The sequence below is a fragment of the Lampetra fluviatilis genome, chromosome 42 (assembly GCF_964198595.1).
Source record: "Lampetra fluviatilis chromosome 42, kcLamFluv1.1, whole genome shotgun sequence".
In the NCBI taxonomy this organism is placed as follows: Eukaryota; Metazoa; Chordata; class Hyperoartia; order Petromyzontiformes; family Petromyzontidae; genus Lampetra; species Lampetra fluviatilis.
In genome coordinates, this window is record NC_136316.1 from 4,197,629 (window position 1) to 4,225,519 (window position 27,891).

Below are 27,891 nucleotides of genomic sequence, written 5' to 3' on the forward strand. Positions count from 1 at the left end.
TGCCATCGTCGATGTAAGATCGCCGATTTGAGGTGGAGGAGGCATCGTTGCCACCACCACCATCACCTCCTCCTCCTCCACCACCTCCATCCTCGTCATCAATGGTCAAAGCATTAACATTGTCCACACCGTGGCTATTGCTTCCACTGTTGTGATGGTTGTGGTGGTGGTAGTGCTGCTGCTGCTGGTGGTGGTGGTTGAACCCAGGCTGGTTCAGCATGCTCATGAAGTTGCCGGCCGTCTCCATAACGCTCTGCGCGTTGCTACTCTGAATTGCGGTGAAGTATGGCTGTTGGTCACGTGACTCGCTCATGTCCGAATGCCGACTGAAGCTGTACACACTTCAAGAAAATTAATATTTAAACAAAAATAAACCCAAGCAACAGCTGTACGTTGTTAACTTAAGCCGTGCCCCTTGTTTCGTGCGTCAAGATATTTTAAATGCACGTTTAAAAATCACATTGTGGAAGCGAATCTCGATAACGGGGACTGTGCAACATGTTCGGTGTCACATGGAGCTCCAACCCTCATCCAATCTCAGAATCAGAATGTGGATTTATACTGCAGGAGGAATCTGGTTGGGCTAAAAAATTAACCCGTAAAAACAAAGTTTTTCACTATAAATCCTTTATATGCGTGGCGGCTAGAGTCCTCTCGTCCTCTGGCTTGAGATGGCTACCACCTATGGGTCAGATGATTGCCTGCCACCATTAAGCAATTGGTAATCAAATATAATTTATTTTTTCCTAAAAAGTGTAAAATTTAGGAGAAAAAAAATTTCACGAAAATAAATTGTCACGCACAACGAGTCTGTGTGCAAAATGTCAGCTCGATCGGATCACGGGAAGTGGGTTAAAAAACGACCGAAAGATTTGCACGGTCGTAAGCGCGCAAGCAAGCAAGCAAGTGAACTTAATATAAAGGATTTTTTTAAAAAAAGCTATTTTTACAGATGTCCAGCAGGGCCACGGGGTAAGAACATCACAACAACAACAATCTATCTAGAGAGGCCCTGTAGTACGGCCTCTAGTGGCCACTTTCTCCAGCACTGACGCAAGCAGGCGATTTCAGGAGCTGCGCTTTAACCCGTGTGTGTGCCTACCCCCAAGGCGTTTAACAGAAAGCTAAACTTAAACCTTATTTGTTGTTGTTGTTTTTTTGCGTGGTGAGATCAGACGGTTGATGATATCGGTGGCATTTTAACAATGCATGAAAAAAATAAGATTTTGTGTGTGTGGTGTAGAACATTTATTTTCAGGATGGAATTTGAGTTGAAAGTCGGAGAATTCGGTGCGGAAATTTAAATCTCACTCCGTCCTCCCCGGGAACCGGATGACACGGTGGGTTGGGGGGGGTCTTCGATGGGATCGTCGTCAAACCTGTGAAAATAAATAAACAAATATGATTACTAATTGTGATTAATCGTAATTAATCATCAATAATAATAGGGGTTTTTTTGGGGAAAAGGGGGGGGAGGTCGCGTAAATATAAAATGTGTCGTAAAACCCGCCACCACCCTTACTCAAATTATTAAATGTTGTGTGGGGTTACTCTCCTCTAACACGCAACCGGTGTGTGCTGAAGTAGTAGCTTGATTGGCACGTTCTTTTCACGTGACGAACCTCACTAATTGCCGTGTCGGGTGGTGGCGAGTTTAACGACACATTTATATTCAGGCGATCTAACCCAAGCAATACAAATCTAGTATGGATAACATTGATCACGAAAGCCTCCTACCACTTGTTAAAGTAATGAATAATCATTACGGTTGAGCACATTTGCTTCAATTCACATGTAGGCTTTCGCCACCAATATATAACACGAGTCATAATTCGTTTTGTGTTTTTTTTCTTTGCTGGGATTAGGTGATCGCGTGGTTGTATAATGTCAATTTTAGTCTTTAGTTTTTCTTTGCTGGGATTAGATGATCGCGTGGTTATTTCATGTCAATTTTAGTAAGTTGTTTTTTTTTCCCCCAGAACCCTCCACCACCCGACGTCGGAGCCAATCGATCCGAGCTGTCGTCACCGCCTGGACAAATTACGATAGCAATTGACCTTTGGGGTTTTTGTTGTTGTAAGCAATCGGGATTCTGGATGTAATTTCCAGCGTAAGCGTCGAGTGGCCACGGTGGCTAGGAGATGTTAACTACCTCGCCTGGTCTACAGGAGGTCGTGGGTTCGTTCCCGATCTTGACGCCTGCTGCTGTGTATTTGGAGTTTGCGTGTCTCTCTCTCTCATCATCATCACGGTGGCTAGGAGATGTTAACTACCTCGCCTGGTGTACAGGAGGTCGTGGGTTCGTTCCCGATCCTACTACACATGTAGCTACTACACATGTAGCTACTTTTGCTAATAGAATAATGCGGCACTGCTTCTAACCAACATTGTTAGCGAGCGCCTATTAAGGCCGGTACGACACACGAGGGGGGGGTGGAGTGATGACCTAAAGGCGGGTCCCGTGGCCGGGAACGACCGCAGGGCTCACATCCAAGTTCGACTCCAGCTCTTGAACCCAATGCACGAATTAAAAAGACAAAGATCCCCCGCGTAACCTTCGCGGAATGTTAGGGCAAGTGCCGTTCGCGCAACTCCTTTGGAGGCCGGCACTGTGGCACACGAGGGGGTGGGTGGTCAGCACCACGCCCGGCCGCCTTTGTCTCCCTAGCGGCGATGTTGACACACCGCGCCAGGTACTCGTTTGAGACACACCTTGACCGCTCTGCACCGTGAGTCACGTGTGGCGCGTGGGTTCACTCACAGGTCATCACCATGACCCACCCACTCACCCCTCCCCTCACTCACTCACACCCCTACTAACCCCACACACTCATAACCACTCACACCTCCACTCACTCCTCACCTAACCCCCACTCACCCCTTGCTCACCCGTCCCCTCACCTCCACTCACACCTCACTCACCACTCACCTCGTTCCCTGCCCCCCCCCCCGCCTACTCACCCCCAACTCACCCGCCCTACTCACACCCTACTCACACCCTACTCACCCCGCCTTGAACCCTGTGTCGTAATACCGGCACGTGCAACAGCAAACAAACACACAAAGAGGCCACGTGTAGCCAGCACGCGCTGTTAGCGAGCGCCTATTGATAGATCGGCGCGTGGGTTACGAGGGGGTGGTAGCACGAACACCTATCCCGCAGACTTACTCACTCTCACTTACTCACTCACACAGACTCACTCACACTCACTCACTCACACTCACACAGACTCACTCACTCACACTCACTCACTCACACAGACTCACTCACTCACACTCACTCACACTCACTCACACAGACTCACTCACTCTCACTCACACTCACTCACTCAGACTCACTCACTCACACTCACTCACTCTCACTCACACAGACTCACTCACTCTCACTCACACTCACTCACTCAGACTCACTCACTCACACTCACTCACACTCACTCACACAGACTCACTCACTCTCACTCACACTCACTCACTCAGACTCACTCACTCACACTCACTCACTCTCACTCACACAGACTCACTCACTCACACTCACACAGACTCGCTCAGACTCACTCACACTCACTCACACAGACTCACTCACTCACACTCACTCTCACTCACACAGACTCACTCAGACTCACTCACTCACACTCACTCACTCTCACTCACACAGACTCACTCACTCACACTCACTCTCACTCACACTCACTCACTCAGACTCACTCACTCACACTCACTCACTCTCACTCACACAGACTCACTCACTCACACTCACACAGACTCGCTCAGACTCACTCACTCACACAGACTCACTCACTCACACTCACACAGACTCGCTCACTCACACTCACACAGACTCGCTCAGACTCACTCACACTCACACAGACTCGCTCACACAGACGAACTCACTTACTCACACTCACTCACACAGACTAACTCACTCACTCACACAGACTGACTCACTCACACAGACTAACTCACTCACACTTACTCACACAGACTAACTCACTCACTTACACTCACACAGACTCATTCACTCACAAAGACTAACTCACTCTCACTTACTCACACAGACTAACTCACACTCACTCACTCACACACTCACACTCATACAGACTCACTCACACAGACTCACTCACTGTCACTCACTCACACACACTCACACAGACTCACTCACTCACACTCATTCACACAGACTCACTCACTCACTCTCACTCACTCACACTCACTCACTCTCACTTACTCACACAGACTAACTCACTCACACTCACTCACACAGACTAACTCACTCACACTCACTCACTCTCACTTATTCACACACTCACTCACACAGACTAACTCACTCACACTCACTCACTCTCACTTACTTACACTCACTCACACAGACTAACTCACACACTCACACACACACTCACAGACTCACACAGACTAACTCACACACACTCACTCACACACACTCACTCACACACACTCACTCACACAGACTAACTCACACTCACTCACACACTCACACACACTCACTCACACACACTCACTCACACACACTCACTCACACAGACTAACTCACACACACTCACTCACACACACTCACTCACACAGACTAACTCACACTCACTCACACACTCACACAGACTCACTCACACAGACTCACTCACTCACACAGACTAACTCACACAGACTAACTCACTCACACAGACTAACTAACTCACTCTCACTCACACAGACTAACTCACTCACACAGACTAACTCACTCACACAGACAAACTCACACTCATACAGACTCACTCACACAGATTAACTCACACAGACTAACTAACTCACTCTCACTCACACAGACAAACTCACTCACTCACACAGACTAACTCACTCACACAGACAAACTCACTCACACAGACAAACTCACACTCATACAGACTCACTCACACAGATTAACTCACACAGACTAACTAAATCACTCTCACTCACACAGACAAACTCACTCACTCACACAGACTAACTAACTGGCTCTCACTCTCACTTACACACCAACGAGATCCCCCTTATGAGCCTTAAGAGACTCACACACATTCACTCACACAGACCAGCACTCACACACTGGCTCACACAAACTAACACACTAACACACACTCCAACTGTACAGAACATGGAGATACAAAAAAAACACGCGAACTCCAAACATGACAGGCATCGTCAGGGTCCGGGATCGAGCCCATGCACTCCGGCGTGCGAGGCAAGGTTGATGACATGTCGCCAATGATGTTGGCCGTGATCGGGAATTCAACTGGGGTTGCCAACGTACAGCTGACAGCGCCACAACTCATCGCACAAAGACACACACTCAGAAACAAAGAACAAAGATCTCCCGTTATAGCCTGAACTAGACCGTAGGGGCAAGTGCTGTTAGCGAGCAGCACCTATGAAGGCCGGCACGGCACACGAGGGGGTGGGTGGCCAGCACCACGCCCGGCCGCCTTTGTCTCCCGAGTGACGATGTTTGCACATCGCGCCAGGTACTAATTTGAGGCTGAGTCGACCTAGGGGAGGCCCAAGACAGGTTCGTACGTATTTATGTATCCGTGTTGAACTTCTATCGCACCGTGCTAATCGAAGGTGCTGGTGGGGGGGGGGAGGTGAGAACAAGAAACGGCACACCGGGCGCTCATTTGAGGCTGAGTCGACCTAGGGGATAGCCTAGGAGCGGTTCAAGTAATCGTCCACTGCCCCCCGCTCCCACACACGAGGGACACGGGGCACGTATCGTGGTGCCCCCCACCCCACCCCACGTCCCGCTTTGCAGGTGCCGCTGGTAGATTAAAGGTTGTGAAAGCGGAGCAGTGGATCTTCGAGTGATTACGATATCCCTGTGAATATAAATGCCGCCCTTTGGATTTTATTTTCAGACGGAATACAGCAACGTAAGTATTTAAATATATATCAGTCGGACGCTAGCGAGGGTGTCGCAATCCTGCCCTCCTCTGATCTCATCACTCATCGCGGATGGAAATTAATTGACGGTGTTCAAAGCCCCTTCAGGGTTGGAGCGGTGGCGCAACGGTTAGCGCACTGCGCTAATCTCAGTGGGTAGTAATTGCGAGTGGCGCATTAAAGCCTCCCCTCTCTCACACTTCACCAAGTCGGTTACCGCGAGGCTTGTCCTGATGGACGTAGCCCCAGGACCCGGTTATCACAGATTACGGCATCTATCACTCGCCGCCACTGATAAACTAAACATTAAACTATTTTTTTATTTAACCAGGTAAGGCCCCAACCCCACTCCACTGAGCTGTGTAGGTTTTTTTCAGAAGCGACCTGGCCGCACTTGATAGCTCAACGAAGTGGACTCACCATCACCACGCGGAATTGTTGAAAGCAGCCAAATCATCTGAACGCGCGATGTTGATTCTACATTCGGAGGGAAAACCCAGGAGGACCCGGAGGAAAATCCACGCGACCACGGGGTGAGAGAGACACCGAAAACTACAAATATACAACAGGCGTCAGAGTCGGGGTGGAACCCACGATTTCCTGCATACCAGGCGAGGTAGTTAACATCTCCTAGCCACCGTGATGATGATAATGATGATGAGAGAGAGACACCGCAAACTACAAATATATAGCAGGCGTCAATGTCGGGATCGAACCCACGATTTCCTGTATACCAGGTGAGGTAGTTAACATCTCCTAGCCACTGTGATGATGATGAAAGAGAGAGACACGCAAACTCCAAATATACAGCAGGGGTCAAAATCGGGATCGAATCCACGACCTCCTGCACACCAGGCTAGGTAGTTAACATCTCCTAGCCACCGTGATGATGATAGTGATGATGAGAGAGAGATACGCAAACTCCAAATATACAGCAAGCGTCAATGTCGGGATCGAACCCACGACCTCCTGCATACCAGGCGAGGTAGTTAACATCTCCTAGCCACCGCGGCGCTCCCGTGATGTTAGCCGTGACCAGGATTCGAACCCAGTTGAGGGGTCGCCAGGTTCATAGCGCACTCACTGGTCTTGCACTCTGCGTCGCGTTACATTCCCGGCCACGCCTGGTGTGCAGGAAACCGTGGGTTCGATCCCGACCTTGACGCCTGTTGTATATTTGGAGTTTGCGTGTCTCTCTCTCTCTCTCATCATCATCACGGTGGCTAGGAGATGTTAACTACCTCGCCTGGTGTGCAGGAAATCGTGGGTTCGATCCCGACCTTGACGCCTGTTGTATATTTGGAGTTTGCGGTGTCTCTCTCTCTCTCCCCGTGGTCACGTGGATTTTTCTCCGGATCTTCTGGTTTTTCCCTCCATATTTAGAATCGGCGTGCGAGTATTTGGCTGCTATAAATGTGCACGCGATAAGCCACTTTGTTGATGTATCATTCGTGGCCAGATCGCTTCTGAAAAAGAGCTACATAGCTTCATGGGAATTTACCTGGTGAAATGACAAACAAAAATAGTTAGCGAGCAGTTTACCACATCGGAGGCTTTCGCGACAAATATCATGTGTTTGGGTGAGATCGCGTACAATAAATGTGTCGTTAAAACCCGCCACCACCCGACACAGCCAACTAGTAAGGGTTGTCACGTAAACAGAACGTGGGCAATTCGTCACTAGTACAGCACTGAGTACTCAGATTGTAAATGTTGTATCGGAGAGCCAAGCCACAACATTTAGAATCTGAGTACTCAGATTGTAAATGTTGTGGCTTGGCTCTCCAACACACCGGTGTGCTGTACTAGTATACTACACTATACACTACTATACACTATACACTACTATACACTACACTACTATACACTACACTATACACTACACAATACACTACACTATACACTACACTACTATACACTACACTATACACTACTACATTATACACTACACTACTATGCACTATACTATACACTACACTATACACTACTATACACTACACTATACACTACACTACACAATACACTACACTATGCACTACACTACTATACACTACACTATACACTACTACATTATACACTACACTACTATGCACTATACTATACACTATACACTACACTATACACTACTATACACTACACTATACACTACACAACTCTACACTACACTATACACTACACACTACACTATACACTACACTATACACTACTATACACTACACTATACACTACACTATACACTACACTACTATACACTACACTACTATACACTACACTATACACTACACTACTATACACGACACTATACACTACACACTAGTGCTGTACTAGTATAATACACTATACACTACACTATACACTACACTATACACGACACTATACACTACACACTAGTGCTGTACTAGTGACGAATTGGCCACGTTCTGTTTACGTGACAACCCTTACCAGTTGGCTGTGTCGGGTGGTGGCGGGTGTTAACGACACATTTATATAGTTAGCGAGCAGGTGACATCTATAAACATCCCATATCGTACTAATAGGGTTTTTCCCCTTTTTTCTGGCAACAAAACTGACACTTTTTGCAAGGAATCATGTTTACATTAACCGCAATACTTGCAGTCAAATGCAAACAAAAAACAATACTCCGGTAACGTATGCATTGTCTTTGAAACTGATTGGTCCACACCAGAGACAGCTTTCTTTGGAGCCAACGTCTCATATGGTGTTCGACCAGATGACGCCAAAAGGCGCACAGTTCAAAGACAACGCACTACCAGAGTAATGAGAGCTCGGGGTGATCAACTACATCATGAGCACGCGCTCACCAGCCGTGGTGAAGGACGGTCCATCAGCCTCCATGACTGCACGGCGGGTAAAAGCCCTCATCCAGCAGTGGGATGACAAAGAGACTGATTATTCACGCTCGCTTTTAACCGTAAGTAACTAAAGGTCACGATCATAATGGATCCATGGGTTGGATTGCGGAACCATCAGCAGCAGTAATCATCATCAGCAGCAGTAATCATCATCAGCAGCAGCAGCAGCAGTAATCATCATCAGCAGCAGTAATCATCATCAGCAGCAGTAATCATCATCATCATCATCACCAGCAGTAATTATCATCAGCAGCAGTAATAATCATCAGCAGCAGTAGTCATCATCAGCAGCAGTAGTCATCATCATCAGCAGCAGTAACACGATTCATCAGCAGCAGCAGTAATCATCATCATCAGCAGCAGCAGTAACACGATTCATCAGCAGCAGCAGTAATCAGCAGCAGCAGTAATCATCAGCAGCAGTAATCATCATCAGCAGCAGCAGTAATCATCATCATCAGCGGTAACACGATTCATCAGCAGCAGCAATCACCATAGTGATCATCTGCAGTAGCAGTAATCATCATCATCAGCAGCAGCAATAATCATCATCAACAGCAGTAATCATCATCAGCAGCAGTAATCATCAGCAGCAGCAGTAACACAATTCATCAGCAGCAGCAATCGCCACAGTGATCATCTGCAGAAGCAGCAGTAATCATCAGCAGCAGCAGTAATCATCATCAGCAGCAGTAATCATCATCATCAGCAACAGTAATCATCATCATTAGCAGTAACACGATTCATCAGAAGCAGCAATCACCATAGTGATCATCTGCAGAAGCAGCAGCTGTCATCGTCATCACTCAATCAACATCTTCAGCATCAACGTCGGCAGAAGCAAGAATTATTATTATCATCACTCCGGGGGGCCGATAAACGGATACCAATTTGTTCTGCAATCATTCGAGTTGATCATCCTTCATTAGGCCTCCCCCGCGGTTAAAAAAAAATGTGGAATTTCCACTCAGCACGAGCTATAATCCTCTACTCGAAATAGCTACCGCCCAACACCAGAATAATAAAACCCACAGACTTATGTAACCCGCAGAAGCTAAGGTGATCATTAGTGTCGAAACATTGTCAATAACAATGTACAGGATGGCTTGAAAGTCAGGACACGTAGGGTTATTTCATTTAAAATTAAACTAAACTATTGTTTTTCGATTGAAAGCTTTCGTGACTGCAGGGATTCATCTTCTTGGTTCATTCAGACTTTGTCTTCTCGACAGCCCTGTTCTTCACCCGAGGACGGCTGCTTGCGTTGTGGCCGAAACGTCGTGAGAATTATTGTATTGTTTTATTTTTATTATTTTATTATTTCCATTCTACGTGACTTTACCGAAAGAACCAAGAAGATAAACTATTGTTTTTTCATTTTACCACGTAAGGTCTACAGGTCTACGTAGCTCTTTATTCAGAAGCGACGTGGCTGTCACAGATGATAGCTCAACGAAGTGGGCTTGTCATCACCACGTGGGCATTTGTAGCAGCCAAAATACTCGGAACGCCTGATGTTGTGTCTAAATGTGGAGGGGAAAACCCGGAGAGCCTGGAGAAATAGCCACGCGACCGCGGGGAGAACTTGCATTGACGCTGGAATTTAAAACTCTTTGTAATCGCTTATTCTTGAAATTCATATTTTATCTATTGGCAAAAACTTCGCCGAAGAAGAACCCCGAATGATTTGAGACTTAAACCAGCATTGATCAATGCTCGAAGGTCAAATCTAGAATCTTTTTTTAAAATCCTAAATTCATTTCCTGAACGAGAATTCACGCATAATCCACGCGTGTCAATTGCCGTCGGCTTGCACATTGGTTAACGTCCATGAAATAACGCCGTGAGATTTCTTCAAGTGAGTTTTAATTAACCCCATGTGCCCTGCATTTCGGGCCACCCTCCAATTCATTAATCGTAGGTAGCAACAAATATGGGGAAGAATACGCGCAAGTCCCTAATTCATTTCATGAGAAAATTAACGTCTCACGTATTAATGGAAATGGGAACATGTGCGATATAAACAACGTATAATGACCTCGTTTTTCCTGGCTTTTGGGCCAGCCTACTGATGCGACGCTGAAATGTTGAAACCGGTCGATGCCTCTGAGATGGGTAGGTCACCAGCTAGCAACACGGCTAAATAAAGATTTTGGATTCTGATTTTGGTGATGATGCTGCTGCTGCTGCTGCGTTGGCAGTTGTATAAAGCACTTTTCTGGGGCAATTTTAGTCTTTGTGCCATGTTAGTCTATGGGTAATGTTAGTCTATGGGCAGTGTTAGTCTATGGGTAATGTAAGTCTATGGGAAGTGTTAGTCTATGGGTAATGTAAGTCTATGGGAAGTGTTAGTCTATGGGCAATGTTAGTCTATGGGCAGTGTTAGTCTATGGGTAATATAAGTCTATGAGTAATGTAAGTCTATGGGCAGTGTTAGTATATGGGCAGTGTTAGTCTATGGGTAATGTAAGTCTATGGGAAGTGTTAGTCTATGGGCAATGTTAGTCTATGGGCAATGATAGTCTATGGACAATGTTAGTCTATGGGCAATGTTAGTCTATGGGTAATGTTAGTATATGGGAAATGTTAATCTATGGACAATGTTAGCCAATGGGCAATGTTAGTCTATGTGAAGTTATAGTCTATGGGCAGTGTTAGTCTATGTGCAATGTTAATCTATGGGCAATGTTAATCTATGGGTAGTGTTAGTCTATGGGCAATGTTAGTCTATAGGCAATGTTAATATATGGGCAATGTTAGTCTATGGGCAATGTCAGTGTATCTCTCTCTCTCTTTGAGCCGTGCCGTTATCAGAGACGTGGCCTTCCCTGCGCTCAGCTCTCCCCACGATCTCCACTCAGCAACTCGCCATCAGAAGCCCCTCGCAGTCGCAATCCCCCGTCACTCTCATCGCTCGCGGCGAGGGAGGGATGGGGGGATGGGGGGGATGGGGGGAGGGGGGGAGGGGGGAATGGGGGCAGGGGGGGGACCTCTTCGCTACTCCCTATCAATCGTGCCGCGTCAACACAACACCCTCATTCTAGATTTGAAGCTTTCGTGACTGCAAGGATTCATGCTCTTAGTTTTTTTCGGTAAAGTCACGTGGGTAAAAAATGAAATCAAATTAATAAAAATAAAACAATAAAAATCACGACGTTTCGGAGGCAACACAAGCTTCCATCATGAAGACGGAAGCTTGAGTTGCCTCCGAAACGTCGTGATTTTTTCGGTAAAGTCACGTGGGTACAAAAATATAAATTAAAATTTATAAAAGTAGAATAATATAAATAAAATAATAATAAATCACGACGTTTCGGAGGCAACGCAAGTCTCCGTCATCAGGTGGGACCGTCACAGCTAAAATTACCGCATCAAGCGAGGAAAAAATTCCAAGATACAAGTTCATGAATACAAGTTCACTTGATACAGCAAATCTGGCTGTGACGGTCCCACCTGATGACGGAGACTTGTGTTGCCTCCGAAACGTCGTGATTTTTATTATTTTATTTCTATCATTACTTTTATTAATTTTTTATTTCATTTTTTACCCACGTGACTTTACCGAAAAAACCTAAGAGTATTCTTTATAGATGTGAAGCTTTCGTGACTGCAAGGATTCATATTGTTAGGTTTTTTCGGTAAAGTCACGTAGGTAAAACATTAAAATTAATAAAAGTTAAATAAAATAAAAATCACGACGTTTCGGAGGCAACACAAGCTTCCGTCTTGAGGTATCACTTGATACAGCTGTCGTGGCTGTGACGGTTCCACCTGAAGACGGAAGCTTGTGTTGCCTCCGAAACGTCGTGATTTTTATTTTATTTAACTTTTATTAATTTTAATGTTTTACCCACGTGACTTTACCGATTAAACCTAAGAGTGCAACACCCCGCAGCCCGGACTCTCGTGTTTTCATCACTGCGCACGTCCAACGAATCGCACCCTGGCTTCGTCTCGTGGTCGCCCAGTTCGTGTCGCTGGCTGCGCTCGGTCTGATGACACCCGCGAGACAAACGACGGCGCCTCTGAGCGCTTCGTGTGCCGGTTGCACGAGCGACGTTGACGGTTAGGCGACGTTTCGGGCAACGGGCCTTGACGTAACTGCAAAGCGTTGATTAATTCGCTTTTTAGGTGTTTAGATTCATGAAGAACTGGCGCGTGCCTTCGTTTATATATATATTGTTTTTTTAAAAGACGTTTGTTTTGATTTTACTTTGAACGACATAAAACTGAACTCAATCCTTCCAGCACTCCGCCGTGCTGTTGAGTCCCGGCTTCAAATGCAAGCTCACGACCTTCAACCTTTTCCCTCCAACAAATCGACGGAGCGAGCGACCGCGGGGGGCGGGGTGGTGGGGGGAGCCCGCAGCGATTTCAGCGACCTCCCCGCGACCACGGATAGCCGAAAATCCGAGATCGACTCCCTGCCGCGGTGTCTGGACCCGTTCACCAACTCTAGCCTGCCAGCGGTCCCGGGGAAGTGGTGAAGTATGGTCAAACTAACCCACCCACACACACAGTGCGAAGACCACCCACCCACAGCCTGAGTAGCAGTGGGCGAACAACCTGCCGACTCGGATCCGGTCCTGAAACCTTTTCTCCGCAGGCATAAAAACAAAAATCTGACCAAGTTTAATCCCGCACCCATCACAATGGCCACGGGCGAATGCGTCGAGTTTCGTTTCGACGAAGCTCGGGCAGGCGGGTAGATGGGGTGGGGGGGCCTTCATCCAGCAGTGAATTGAAGGCGGTGATGTAGAGGATGATGATGGTGATGATGACGATGGCAAGAGACTCACGTGCCACTCGTTCTCCATGCTGCCGCGTAATGGGGCCTGCGTTGGCTCCCCGCTGGACTTTGACCCCCGGTAGCTGAGCGCAGCCCCCCACCCCCCCACCCCTAACCCCCCCCTCACCCCCCACGTGCCTGCATCTCCAGCCCTGTCACTTACGGCTCCCATCCCCCATCAACGCTACCACCCAGCCATCACCATCACCGCTACCATCAACACCATCATAAGCACAACCAGCAGCACTACCACCATTATCACCACCTTCACCGCCATCACGACCATCAACATCACCATCATCATCACCATAATTGGGACCATTACTACCATCATCAACATCATCACTACCATCAACATCACCATCATCATCATCATAATTGGGACCATTACTACCACCATCAACACCATCACTACCATCAACACCACCATTATCACCATAATTGGGACCATTACTACCACCATCAACACCATCACTACCATCAACATCACCATTATCACCATAATTGGGACCATTACTACCATCATCAACACCATCACTACCATCAACACCACCATTATCACCATAATTGGGACCATTACTACCATCATCAACACCATCACTACCATCAACATCACCATCATCATCACCATAATTGGGACCATTACTACCATTATCAACGCCATCACTACCATCAACACCACCATTATCACCATAATTGGGACCATTACTACCATCATCAGCACCATCACTACCATCAACACCACCATTATCACCATAATTGGGACCATTACTACCATCATCAACACCATCACTACCATCAACATCACCATCATCATCACCATAATTGGGACCATTACTACCATCATCAACACCATCACTATCATCAACATTACCATCATCATCACCATAATTGGGACCATTACTACCATCATCAACACCATCACTACCATCAACATTACCATCATCATCACCATAATTGGGACCATTACTACCATCATCAACACCATCACTACCATCAACACCACCATTATCACCACCATAATTAACACCACCACCATCATCACCACAACCACCAGCATCGCCACCAGCATCGCCACCACCATCACCACCATCGCCATCTGCATTACTCCCACCATCCCTATCACCATCCCCATAACTCCCAACATCACCAAACCCCATCACCGTCCCCATATCCCTCTCACCCCCCATTACCCCCCATCACCCCCCCCCCCTCCCCAAAATGTATCGTTCCGTTCGTCACTGCGCTGCGCGGGTGGCAGCGCGAACTCTGAGCGCTGATTGGGTGAGCGGCACGCGCCGCGTTCGTCTGATGATTGGTAAACGCTGTGCCATGCGACAGAGAGAGAGAGAGAGCGCGACTGTGTTTCCAATTAAGAGCTGCGTCGTCAATTGAATCCGCACTCTTGAACGAAACAAAGAGAAAAGATCCCCCACGCGGCCTGTAGAATAATAATGATAATAGTTTATAATAACACGACTGCGCTGTCAACTTGTAACGCGCCGCTGTCGCGCAGTGTCCACCCCTCACTCTCTAAGCGAGAGAGAGAGGATGACTCAGAGAGAGAGAGGGCGACTCAGAGAGAGAGGACGACTCAGAGAGAGAGAGAGGGCGACTCAGAGAGAGAGGACGACTCAGAGAGAGAGATAGGACGACTCGGAGAGAGAGGACGCCTCAGAGAGAGGGCGGACGACTCAGAGAGAAAGGACGACAGAGAGAGAGGGCGACTCAGAGAGAGAGGACGACTCAGAGAGAGAGAGAGGACGACTCAGAGAGAGAGAGGACGACTCAGAGAGAGAGGACGACTCAGAGAGAAAGGACGACAGAGAGAGAGGGCGACTCAGAGAGAAAGAGAGAGAGGGGACGACTCAGACAGAGAGGACGACTTAGAGACAGAGAGGACGACTCAGAGAGAGAGAGAGAGGACGACTCAGAGAGAGAGAGGACGACTCAGAGAGAGGGCGGACGACTCAGAGAGAAAGGACGACAGAGAGAGAGGGCGACTCAGAGAGAGAGGACGACTCAGAGAGAGAAGATGACTCAGAGAGAGAGGACGACTCAGAGAGATAGGACGACTCAGAGAGAGAGGACGACTCAGAGAGAGAGGACGACTCAGAGAGAAAGGACGACTCAGAGAAAGAGGACGACTCAGAGAGATAGGACGACTCAGAGAAAGAGGACGACTCAGAGAGAGAGGGCGACTCAGAGAGAGAGAGGACGACTCAGAGAGAGAGGACGACTCAGAGAGAGAGGACGACTCAGAGAGAGAGGACGACTCAGAGAGAGAGGACGACTCAGAGAGAGAGGACGACTCAGAGAGAAAGGACGACTCAGAGAAAGAGGACGACTCAGAGAGATAGGACGACTCAGAGAAAGAGGACGACTCAGAGAGAGAGGGCGACTCAGAGAGAGAGAGGACGACTCAGAGAGAGAGGACGACTCAGAGAGATAGGACGACTCAGAGAGAGAGGACGACTCAGAGAGAGAGGACGACTCAGAGAGAGAGGACGACTCAGAGAGAGAGGACGACTCAGAGAAAGAGGACGACTCAGAGAGAGAGGACGACTCAGAGAGAGAGAGGACGACTCAGAGAGAGAGGACGACTCAGAGAGAGAGAGGACGACTCAGAGAGAGAGGACGACTCAGAGAGAGGACGACACAGAGAGAGAGAGGACGACTCAGAGAGAGAGGACGACTCAGAGAGAGAGGGCGACTCAGAGAGAAAGAGAGAGAGGGGACGACTCAGACAGAGAGGACGACTTAGAGACAGAGAGGACGACTCAGAGAGAAAGGACGACTCAGAGAGAGAGAGGACGACTCAGAGAGAGAGAGGACGACTCAGAGAGAGAGGACGACTCAGAGAGAGAGAGGACGACTCAGAGAGAGAGGACGACTCAGAGAGAGAGAGAGGACGACTCAGAGAGAGAGGGTGACTCAGACAGAGAGAGGACGACTCAGACAGAGAGGACGACTCAGAGAGAGAGGACGACTCAGAGAGAGAGAGGACAACTCAGAGAGAGATGACGACTCAGAGAGAGAGGACGACTCAGAGAGAGAGAGGACGACTCAGAGAGAGATGACGACTCAGACAGAGATGACGACTCAGAGAGAGAGAGAAAGGACGACTCAGAGAGAGGACGGCTCAGACAGAGAGGACGACTCAGAGAGAGAGAGGACGACTCAGAGAGAAAGGACGACAGAGAGAGAGTGCGACTCAGAGAGAGGGCGACTCAGAGAGAGGGAACGACTCAGAGAGAGAGGTGAAATTATAGTGCAGCGTATAGTGTAGTGTAGTGTGTAGTGTATAGTGTAGTTTAGTGTGTAGTGTATAGTGTAGTGTGTAGTGTATAGTGTAGTGTATAGTGTAGTGTATAGTGTAGTGTGTAGTGTATAGTGTAGTGTATAGTGTAGTGTAGTGTATAGTGTAGTGTGTAGTGTATAGTGTAGTGTATTGTATAGTGTAGTGTATTGTGTAGTGTGTAGTGTAGTGTATAGTGTAGTGTATAGTGTAGTGTATAGTGTAGTGTATAATGTAGTGTATAGTGTAGTGTATATTTAAAGTTGCGCGTGACGTCATTTATGGATTACCCCAAAGTCCCATCACAATGGAGAAAGACAAACTAATAGACAATCACCACTACTACACTCACCATCACTGCACTCACCACTACATACCTGTCAACCCCTTATCACTGCCCTACCTTATTACAGACCAAATTCAGACCTTAGTGGTCACCCCGTGCCCATATCAATCTCAACGTTTATCCTACAAGAGTCCCATCACAAGGAAGAAACACAAACAAATTGACAAAAAAAATGCGTTTTGCCGATATTGAAACGGCTGTATGCAGTATGGACCTGAAAACTCAAGTTCCCTCGTACAAGAATACGGGGTAAACCGTGTGGGTTGACACGACTGTTATACTATGGGTGGGTCCGAGTTCGACGTTAAAGTACCGATTGTGTGATATATAACTCGACGTTGTGGCGAATATAAATAACAAAACAAACAATCGGGACAATTGTGTAACGTCTCCTTCGAATGTCCGCGCCACACCGCGCCTCCCACGCCATGACACCGTTGCACCTTTGTGATGTCATCGCTCACGTGCTGTGACGTCACCGCAAGGTAATTACGACAGCCGCGCCTGACCGCGTGCGGAAATCAATAATTTAATTCGGACATTGATATAGGTTTTTTTTGCGTGGGATATGCGGGGATTTTCTAAAAACCCAAGCAATATTGAATAATATCCAAAAGCTCAATTTAGGAGATATTTTACAAATCGCACCCGGCAATACCACCTGACATTTGCTTTAAAATAGGAAAAAATATTTGTTCTGGAGGAATCCCGATGAGCTATGAACAAATTGTTACACAAATGCGCAACAGAGGCGGGTCAGAACGTTATAACAACAACAATACGAAAAAAACCACGATAGGAGTTTAAAGTATACGACAGGTGATCACATCAATTAACTGGCCGCACACGGCTACAGGAACTCATAGAAGTCAAAACTACAATCCAGGGTCATGCTGCTATAAAGAAGGGTCACTGCTAGAAACGTCACCGATTATACACAGCCCCTCCACCCCCTCCCCTCCCCCTCCCTCCACTCCCTCCCTCCCTCCCTCCCCTCCCCGCCCCTCCCCTCCCTCCCTCCCTCGCTCCCCTCCCCTCCCTCCCTCCCCCCCCCCACCACAGCATTCACCAGCCCGCAATGACCAATCGTGGTGAAGTATGACCACCCGACCGACACGGGGAGGTCTTCACTCAGCAAGTGGGTTCATGGCTGTCAAAGTGGGAAGATCCCGGATTAAACGAATTAGTCGCCCTCTAAAAGGGGAAACGTGTATCATGCACATTGTATTATTCACGTATACAATCATCGTCAGCCGGAGATGATACGTGCCCTCCCTAAAACCGCAACTGAATCCCATGATGTCATGACGGCTATGAAAAGTTTCCCATAAAATAATAGTATTCGCTGATGCTGCTGCTGCTGATGATGATGATGCTGCTGCTGATGCTGCTGCTGATGATGATGATGCTGCTGCTGCTGATGATGCTGCTGCTGATGATGTTGATGCTGATGATGATGCTGCTGATGATGATGATCGTGCACCAGTGCACGAGTTACAACACTGTTTTCCCGTTTTAGGAATATGCGTCTGCGTGTGTGTAAATTAAATATTCTACGCTTTGGACTATTCCTGTGAGTACAGATCTACAGAGAGCAAGTCGTCCTAGTTGACATTTTAAATATACTTTACACTGTACTAACGTGTGTGTGTGTGTATATTATAACATAATGTATGTGTGTGTGTATATATATTGTAAAATACTGTATGTGTGCGTACAGTATATATGTAGCGCCGACTCTCAACTGAACCGGTGCTGGGCCTCCCCTAGGTCGACTCAGCCTAAAATGAGCAATTGGTGCAGCGGTGTGTAAACATCGCCACTGGGGAGACAAAGGCGGTCGGGCGTGGTTGCTGCCCCCCACCCCACCCTTCAGCACTTGCCCCGAATGTCCGTTGAGGCTACACGGGGAGGTATTTTGTATGTAGTGTCGAGTGCTGTGCATGTATTTATATCTTTGCGTGCTGTGTAGTGTTTATGTTCAATCTTGACTTAAAGCTTTCGTGACTGCAGGGAAATTCATATTCTCTGGGTCTTTCGGTAAAGCCACGTAGATAGGAAAAAAAATCACCACGTTTCGATCGCAACGCAACCAAGTTGTCTTTTTTTTCACCTGAAGACGGTTGCTTGCGTTGCGATCAAAACGTCGTGATGTAGACTTTTGTTATGTTTTCTATCCACGCGACTTTACCGAAAGACCCAAAAATATGTTCTGTTGTTGTGTAGTAAAAAAATATATTTAAAAAACTGTGTATCCTGTAGGGTTATCAATATCGGTTCGTTCTTTTGCATGAACGGTAACCGCAATTTTTTATAACCGGTTTTAGTTTTTTGTTAGGCGTGTTAAATGGCCATCGCTTGTTTTTTTTGCCGCCAGCAATTGCAGGGGCTGCGCCTTAGTCTCTTAACGCGCGTGTCCAATCGGTGCGTTCGTGCCTAAAACCGGTAACCGATTCTGAAAACGGTTATCGGTTTATAGTTAAATCTATCTGTACATGTGTGTGTACATAGACACAGAGGCGATAGCGACCGAGGGAGGTCTTCATCCAGCAGTGGATTAACCACGGCTGACGTGTGTGTGTTGAACTTCTCTCGCACCGTACGTACGCAACCGTGCTAACCGGAGTTGCACAGCAAGTCGTTAGGCGTGTGAATATTTGCGTTCACGTATACGTAGAATGTGTGTGTGTATATATGTATAGTCAATATACAATGTGTTTATAGTGCGTAAGTATTATATTGCTATGTTTGCATCCCGTGGATGTGTGTGTGTATATATACTCTGTATGCGTTTATGTACAATACAGTATATGCCATGCTTAGTGTGTGGGTGTGTAATGGGGAGCGGTGGTGCAGCGGTTAGCGCGCTGCACTACGAATCCAGCGACCCGAGTTCGATTCCCGCTCACGGCCACTATTCACTACTGACGATTATCTGAACCATTCCTGTGTCTCTGTGAGTATCTGGGTCTCTATGCCAGTCAATGGGTCTGTGTGTGAGTTTATGGGTCTCTATGCGAGTCTATGGATCTCTATGCCAGTCTATGGATCTCTATGCGAGTCTATGGGTCTCTATGCCAGTCTATGGGTCTCTATGCCAGTCTATGGGTCTCTATTCCAGTCTATGGGTTTCTATGCCAGTCTATGGGTCTCTATGCCAGTCTATGGGTCTCTATTCCAGTCTATGGGTTTCTATGCCAGTCTATGGGTCTATATGCCAGTCTATGGGTCTCTATGCCAGTCTATGGGTCTCTATGCCAGTCTATGGGTCTCTATGCCAGTCTATGGGTCTCTATGCCAGTCTATGGGTCTCTATGCCAGTCTATGGGTCTCTATGCCAGTCTATGGGTCTCTATGGGTCTCTATGCCAGTCTATGGATCTCTATGCCAGTCTATGGGTCTCTATGCCAGTCTATGGGTCTCTATGCGAGTCTATGGGTCTCTATGCGAGTCTATGGATCTCTATGCCAGTCTATGGGTCTCTATGCCAGTCTATGGGTCTCTATGCCAGTCTATGGGTCTCTATGCCAGTCTATGGGTCTTTATGCCAGTCTATGGGTCTCTATGCCAGTCTATGGGTCTCTATGCCAGTCTATGGGTCTCTATGCCAGTCTATGAGGAAACGATGAACCGATAAACCGTTTTCAGAATCGATTACCGGTTTGAAAAGGAAAATCTGGGAGGAGCTTCCGATGCCGAGTTGATGAGTGGAGATCGCGGGGAGAGCTCAGTGGAGGGAAGGCCACGTCTCTGATAACGGACACGGCTCATATAGAGACTAACATTGCCCATAGACTAACACTGCCCATAGACTAACATTGCCCATAGACTAACACTGCCCATAGACTAACATTGCCCATAGACTAACATTGCCCATAGACTAACATTGCCCATAGACTAACATTGCCCGTAGACTAACACTGCCCATATACTAACATTGCCCATAGACTAACACTGCCCATAGACTAACATTGCCCATAGACTAACACTGCCCATAGACTAACATTGTCCATAGACTTACACTGCCCATAGACTAACATTGCCCATAGACTTACACTGCCCATCGACTAACACTGCCCATCGACTAACACTGCCCATAGACTAACATTGCCCATAGACTAACACTTCCCATAGACTAACACTGCCCATAGACTAACATTGCCCATAGACTAACACTGCCCATAGACTAACATTGCCCATAGACTAACACTGCCCATAGACTAACACTGCCCATAGACTAACATTGCCCATAGACTAACACTGCCCATAGACTAACATTGCCCATAGACTAACACTGCCCATAGACTAACACTGACCATAGACTAACATTGCCCATAGTCTAACGTTGCCCATAGACATACGCTGCCAATAGACTTACATTGCCCATAGACTAACACTGCCCATAGACTAACATTGCCCATTGACTCACATTGCCCATAGACTAACTTTGCCCATAGACTAACATTGCTTATAGACTAACACGGCCAATAGACTTACATTGCCCATACACCAACATTGTCCATAGACTAACACTGCCCATAGACTAACACTGCCCATAGACTAACATTGCCCATAGACTAACACTGCCCATAGACTAACACTGCCCATAGATTAACCGATTAGCACGATTGGCTACGTACGGTGCAAAAGAAGTTCAACACACATACATTTCCCATAGACGTAACATTACCCACAGACGAATGGTAGGCACATAGACCAACAGAGATGAACACTGCCCACAAGACGTATCATTGGTCACACAGAGCGCGTGAGATGCACGGTTTGTAGAAGACACTCACCGAACTTAGGTTTGCTTGGTCAAAAGTTTTCATGTTACGACTCCTCGCAGCGGCAAACGAGAAAGAACGACTCTGGATAAAGAAGCCCAAATATCCTAAAGTCGCACCCACACACACAACCCACACACACGAGTCGTCACACACAACCCACACACACACACACAACCCACAACCCACACACACACAACCCACAACCCACACACACACAACCCACAACCCACACACACACAACCCACACACACAACCCACACACACACACAACCCACAACCCACACACACACAACCCACACACACACAACCCACACACACAACCCACACACACAACCCACACACACAACCCACACACACACACAACCCACACACACACAACCCACACACACACACAACCCACACACACACACAACCCACACACACAACCCACACACACAACCCACACACACAACCCACACACACAACCCACACACACAACCAAGTTGCACATTCGACGGCTACAAATTACAATCTCAACACAACAAATGACAAAGATCCCCCCCCCCGATCCCCCGTGTAGCCTCGATGTAGTTTTGGGGCAAGTGCTGTTCGCGAGTCAGCCATGAAGGGCGACCGGCACAATACACGAGGTGTGGCCAGCACCACGCACCGTCCGCCTTTGTCTCCCCAGAGGGAATGTTTACACCGCATAACAGGAACTCATTTGAGGCCGAGTCGACCTAGGGGAGGCACAGGACCGGTTCAGATAATCGTCACCGGTGTTGGCCGTGAGCGAGAATCGAACTCGGGCCGCACGGGTGAGCCGCTACGCTACCGCTCCCCATATACAAACACACACACAAGCACACGCATTAACATACACACACACACGCATTAACACACACATTAACAAAGATCAAAGATCCCCCGTGTAGCCTTAGCAGACTGTAGGGGCAAGTGTGGTTAGCGAGCACCTATGAAGGCCGGAACGGTCTTCATAGGTGCCAGCACCACGCCCGACCGCCTTTGTCTCCCCAGTGGCGATGTTTACACACCGCACCAGGTACTCATTTCAGGCTGAGTTGACCTAGGGGAGGCCCAGGACCGGTTCAGATAATCGTCACTGGTGTTAGCCGTGAGCGGGAATCGAACCCGGGTTGCTAGGTTCATAGCGCAGCGCGCTAACCACTACACTACCGCACACGCATTAACACACAATCACACGCATTAACACACACACACAAGCACACGCATTAACACACGCGCGCATATATACTCGAATGTGCACATTATGGACACACACATACGCACGCATATACACACACATTGCACTTATTTACACACACTCAAACATATGCACACACAAGCACACGCATGAACACACTGACACACACGAGCACGCATATACACACACGTATACACACATACATACAAACACGCACGCACAAACGCACACATATAAACACACACATATAAACACACACACATATATACATAAACACACACACATATATATACACACACACACGCGCACACAAAGACAAAGATCCCCTGCAAAGGCTGAACATACTTTTGGGACAAGTGCTATTAGCGAGTACCTATGAAGGCCGGACACGGATGACGATGATGGGCTGGTGTGTCCGGTGTCGCTCCCGGCCGCCTTTGTCTTCTCAGAGTTGTGTTTTTGTTTCACTGCAACAGGCGCTCGCTCGAAAGACGAGTGGACCCTGTAGGGGAGGCCCAGGATCGGTTCAGATGTCATTCGCAGCCACTGATGTTGGCCGTGTTCCCGACTCGAACTGGGCGCGCACACACATGAACACACACACATGAACACGTATACATGAATACACCGACACATTAACACACGCGCGCATGAACACACAATACAAATGAGCACATACACATGAACATGCACGCATGAACACGCGCGCGCATTAGCAACAAACACAAATGAACACACACACATGAACACAGGCGCATGAACACAGGTGCGCATAAACACGCAAAACACATGAACACGCACACATGAACACACACGGATGAACACACACACGGATGAACACACACACGCATGAATACACAGACGCATGAACACACACACACGCATGAACACACATACACGGGTGACTATTCCTTTTCAGCTAACCAATAACACGCGCACGGAACTCGCTCTCCAGCTCAACACGGACACGCCGCAGCAAAGCCAACACACAGATCCGCCCCCTCCATAGGCCGTGTCTGTCGGCACAGCATGGTGTTTGCGAGCACCTATTAAGACGGGAACGACACACCAGCAGGCGCGTTTAGTACACGCGAGATGCAAGGCACGCAAGCACGTTAGGTGGACAAAGATCCCCCGTATCGCCTTAACATACTCTTTGGGGCATACACACACATACACACACACACGCGCGCGCGCACACACACAAACTAACTCACGCATTTGCACATTGAACGACAACCAAACCAACCCTCGACACACACATCACACACACATAACACACACACATACATAACACACACATCACACACATACATAACACACACATACACACACATAACACACATAACACACACATAACACACACATCACACACATACACACACATACACACATAACACACACACACATAACACACATAACACACACATAACACACACACAACACATACATAACACACACAGATATAACACACGCACACAACACAACACACACATAACACACACACATAACACACACATAACACACACACATAACACACATACATAACACACACACACATATAATACACACACACACAACACACATAACACACACAACACACACATCACAACACAACACATACATAACACACACACACAACACATACATAACACACCACACACAACACAGACACAAACACACAACACACGCACAGATTTCCCCGTATCGCCCTAACAGACTGTTTGGGGCGAGCACTGTTCGCGAGTAGCAGCGCCTACGAAGGCCGGCACTGCACACGAGGGGGGTGGGTGGCCAGCACCACACCCGGCCGCCTTTGTCTCCCCAGTGGCGATGTTTACACACCGCGCCAGGCACTCATTTAAGTCGACCTCGAAGAGGCCCAGCAGATAAACGTCAGACGGTGTCGGTGACCGTGAACGGGAGTCGAACTCGTGTGGCCGGGATCGTCCGTAGCGTACCGCTAACCGCTAACCGCTACAACCAACCGCTCCCTACATTCACACGCACGTAGTACACACAAAGACAAAGATCCCCCGTATAGCCTGCACAGACTGTTGGGGCAAGTGATGTTAGCGAGCAGCAGCACCTTTGAAGGCCGGCACGGCGCACGAGGGGGTAGGTGTCCAGCACCACGCTCGACCGCCTTTGTCTCCCCAGTGGCGATGTTTACACACCGCACCAGGTACTCGTTTGAGGCTGAGTCGACCTAGGGGAGGCCCAGGACCGGTTCAGATAATCGTCACCGGTGTTGGCTGTGAGCGGGAATCGAACCCGGGTCGCCGGGTTCGTAGCGCAGCGTAGGGCTGATCGCTCCAAGAACCGCGCTCTCTACAGTCACGCGCTCCGAGTACACACACACACGTACACACACACACACGTACACACACACACGTACACATGAACTTACGCGTGTACACCCAGACTGCAACCAACCACCCGATCTACCAACTTAACCGGAGCTAAGTCCCTTCCGTCTGCTTGGCGATGGTTGCGAAATTCAGAACTGGCGGAGTTCAAGAGTGTTACGCAAGTTGGAGAGGGAGGGAGCGAGAGAGGGAGAGAGCGGGAGATTGGGGGGGGGCAGCGAGCCTCGGAGGGTGTGATGATGGTGAGAGGGAGGGGAAGTAGGGGGAAGTCTGGGCTGTGTGTGTATGTATGTTGAACCTCTTTCGCACCGTACGTAGGAATGTATCTATGACAGGTTTTTTTTTCGGGTTAAGATCGCGTAAATATAGATACGTCTTCTTGGTTCTTTCGGTAAAGTCACGTAGAAGGGAAATAATAAAATAATGATAATGAAACATAATAAAATACAAGTGAGAATTGTATTTTATTATGTTTTATTTTTATTATAGTATTATTATTTCCCTTCTACGTGACTTTACCGAAAGAACCAAGAAGATGAATCCCTGCAGTCACGAAAGCTTTAAATCGAAATTGAATTATTTTATTATGTTTTATTCTTATTATTGTATTATTCCCCTTCTACGTGACTTTACCTAAAGAACCAAGAAGATTAATCCCTGCAGTCACGATAACTTAAAATCGAAATTTATAGATGCGTCGTTAAACCCTTCAATGGGTAAGGTTTGTCACGTAAGCAGAACGTGACAATTCGTTACGAGTACAGCACTAACCGGTGTATTGGAGAGTAAACCCACAACGTTGACAATCGGAGTACGACGTTTCGCCAGTAATTACAAGCAGCACCATCAGGCGACCGCCAGAGTTTAACGGCACATTTCAATTCCCGCGATCTAACACAAAAACCCCCATTATGGATAATATTCGTCGCGAAAGCCCACGTGTTCAACTGCATGAATGTTGAACTTGTTTCGCACCGTTCGGAGCCGACCGTGCTAATCGGAGGTGCGGAGGAAGGAAAAAAACAAACTGAACACACGGAACGCAGTTGCTGAAGAAATGCGTTTGTCGATCTCGATGATTTCAAAGTGCACGAGCTCGCGGTGGCTTTGCTAACATCGGGAGGCGACGAGCGTTCCAGACGGCCACGGTGACGCATCGGACAGCGACGCGTGATTTCCGTCACCGCCGTCTTTGTTTGATAGCTGAGCCAGAAGCTGCCGCCGCTGCTGCTGCTGCTGCTGCCGCTGCTGCAGGGATTCATCTTCTTGGTTCTTTCGGTAAAGTCACGTCGAATGGAAATAATAAAATAATAAAAATAAAACATAATAAAATTATATTTTATTATGTTTTATTATGTTTTATTTTCATAATTTTATTTATATTATTTCCATTCTACGTGACTTTACCGAAAGAACCAAGAAGTTGTATTCAACAATTTGATTAAGTGATGCGTTTATCTTTCTTATACTTTGCACTCTTATCGTGTTGTTTTGGGACTGTTCGTTGTTGTAACGTTGAGACCCGGTGCCCCTACTGGACATCTGTGGGGAAACAAAGAGCTTTATAGATCATCGGATTCCTCCTGCAGTGTCAATACATATTCTGATTCTGGATGCGTCGCCGCCGTGCGCGTTTCCCGAAGGTTCGACGACTTTTCAGAATCAGAATCTGAATTTGTCTCGGAGGAATCCGATGAGCTATGAAGCTCTTTGCCACAGACGTCCATCTGGGGGTCCAGTGAGTGTCGCGGTGGACGATGGGACATTGGTTGTGATGGTATCAATAGCGGGTGATGTTGTCGTTCTGGATGATGATGATGTTTGTAATAATCATCAAATCATCAGCGTTATCAACATCAGCGGCACTGAATCTTCAGAAATCTTCATTAACTATCAGCAGTTGTCTTTACTGTGACTGAAAATGGACAAACTATCACCATAACGATCATTATTTACTAATGAAAATACAGTATTTTATACGTGTGATATTGTTTTATTTGTTATCTTATTTTACATTTAAAGGGCACCTTAGCTCAAGGAGATGTATAACGCTTGACACGTAACAAGCTTTCGCGACCAATATTTTCCATAATAGAGGGTTTTTGAGTTAAGTAGCATAAATATAAATGTGTCGTTAAACCCGCCACCATCCGACTGCAAATTAGTACGTTTTGGAACGTAAACAAAACTGTGCCAGTTCGTTACCAGTACAATTTTACTCTCCAACACACTACCTGTGTGCTGTACTAGTAACGAATTGGCACGTCTTGTTTACGTGAACAAACCTTACTAACTGGCTGTGTCGGGTGGTGGCG

General features: G+C 47.4%; 1 long non-coding RNA gene across 2 annotated transcripts; it reads right to left on the reverse strand.

The window, feature by feature from the left end:
- Positions 1–972: 972 nt before the first annotated feature.
- On the reverse strand, positions 973–25,705 carry LOC144946742 (uncharacterized). Of its 2 annotated transcripts, none has more exons than XR_013639943.1 (3): positions 25,618–25,705; positions 23,581–23,781; positions 973–1,379 (listed from the first exon to the last, which is right to left on the reverse strand). It is a non-coding gene; the product is annotated as an uncharacterized LOC144946742 (long non-coding RNA). The 2 variants fall into 2 exon arrangements; XR_013639944.1 differs by lacking the exon at positions 973–1,379 and adding an exon at positions 22,026–22,107.
- Between the last annotated feature and the right edge of the window lie 2,186 nt (positions 25,706–27,891).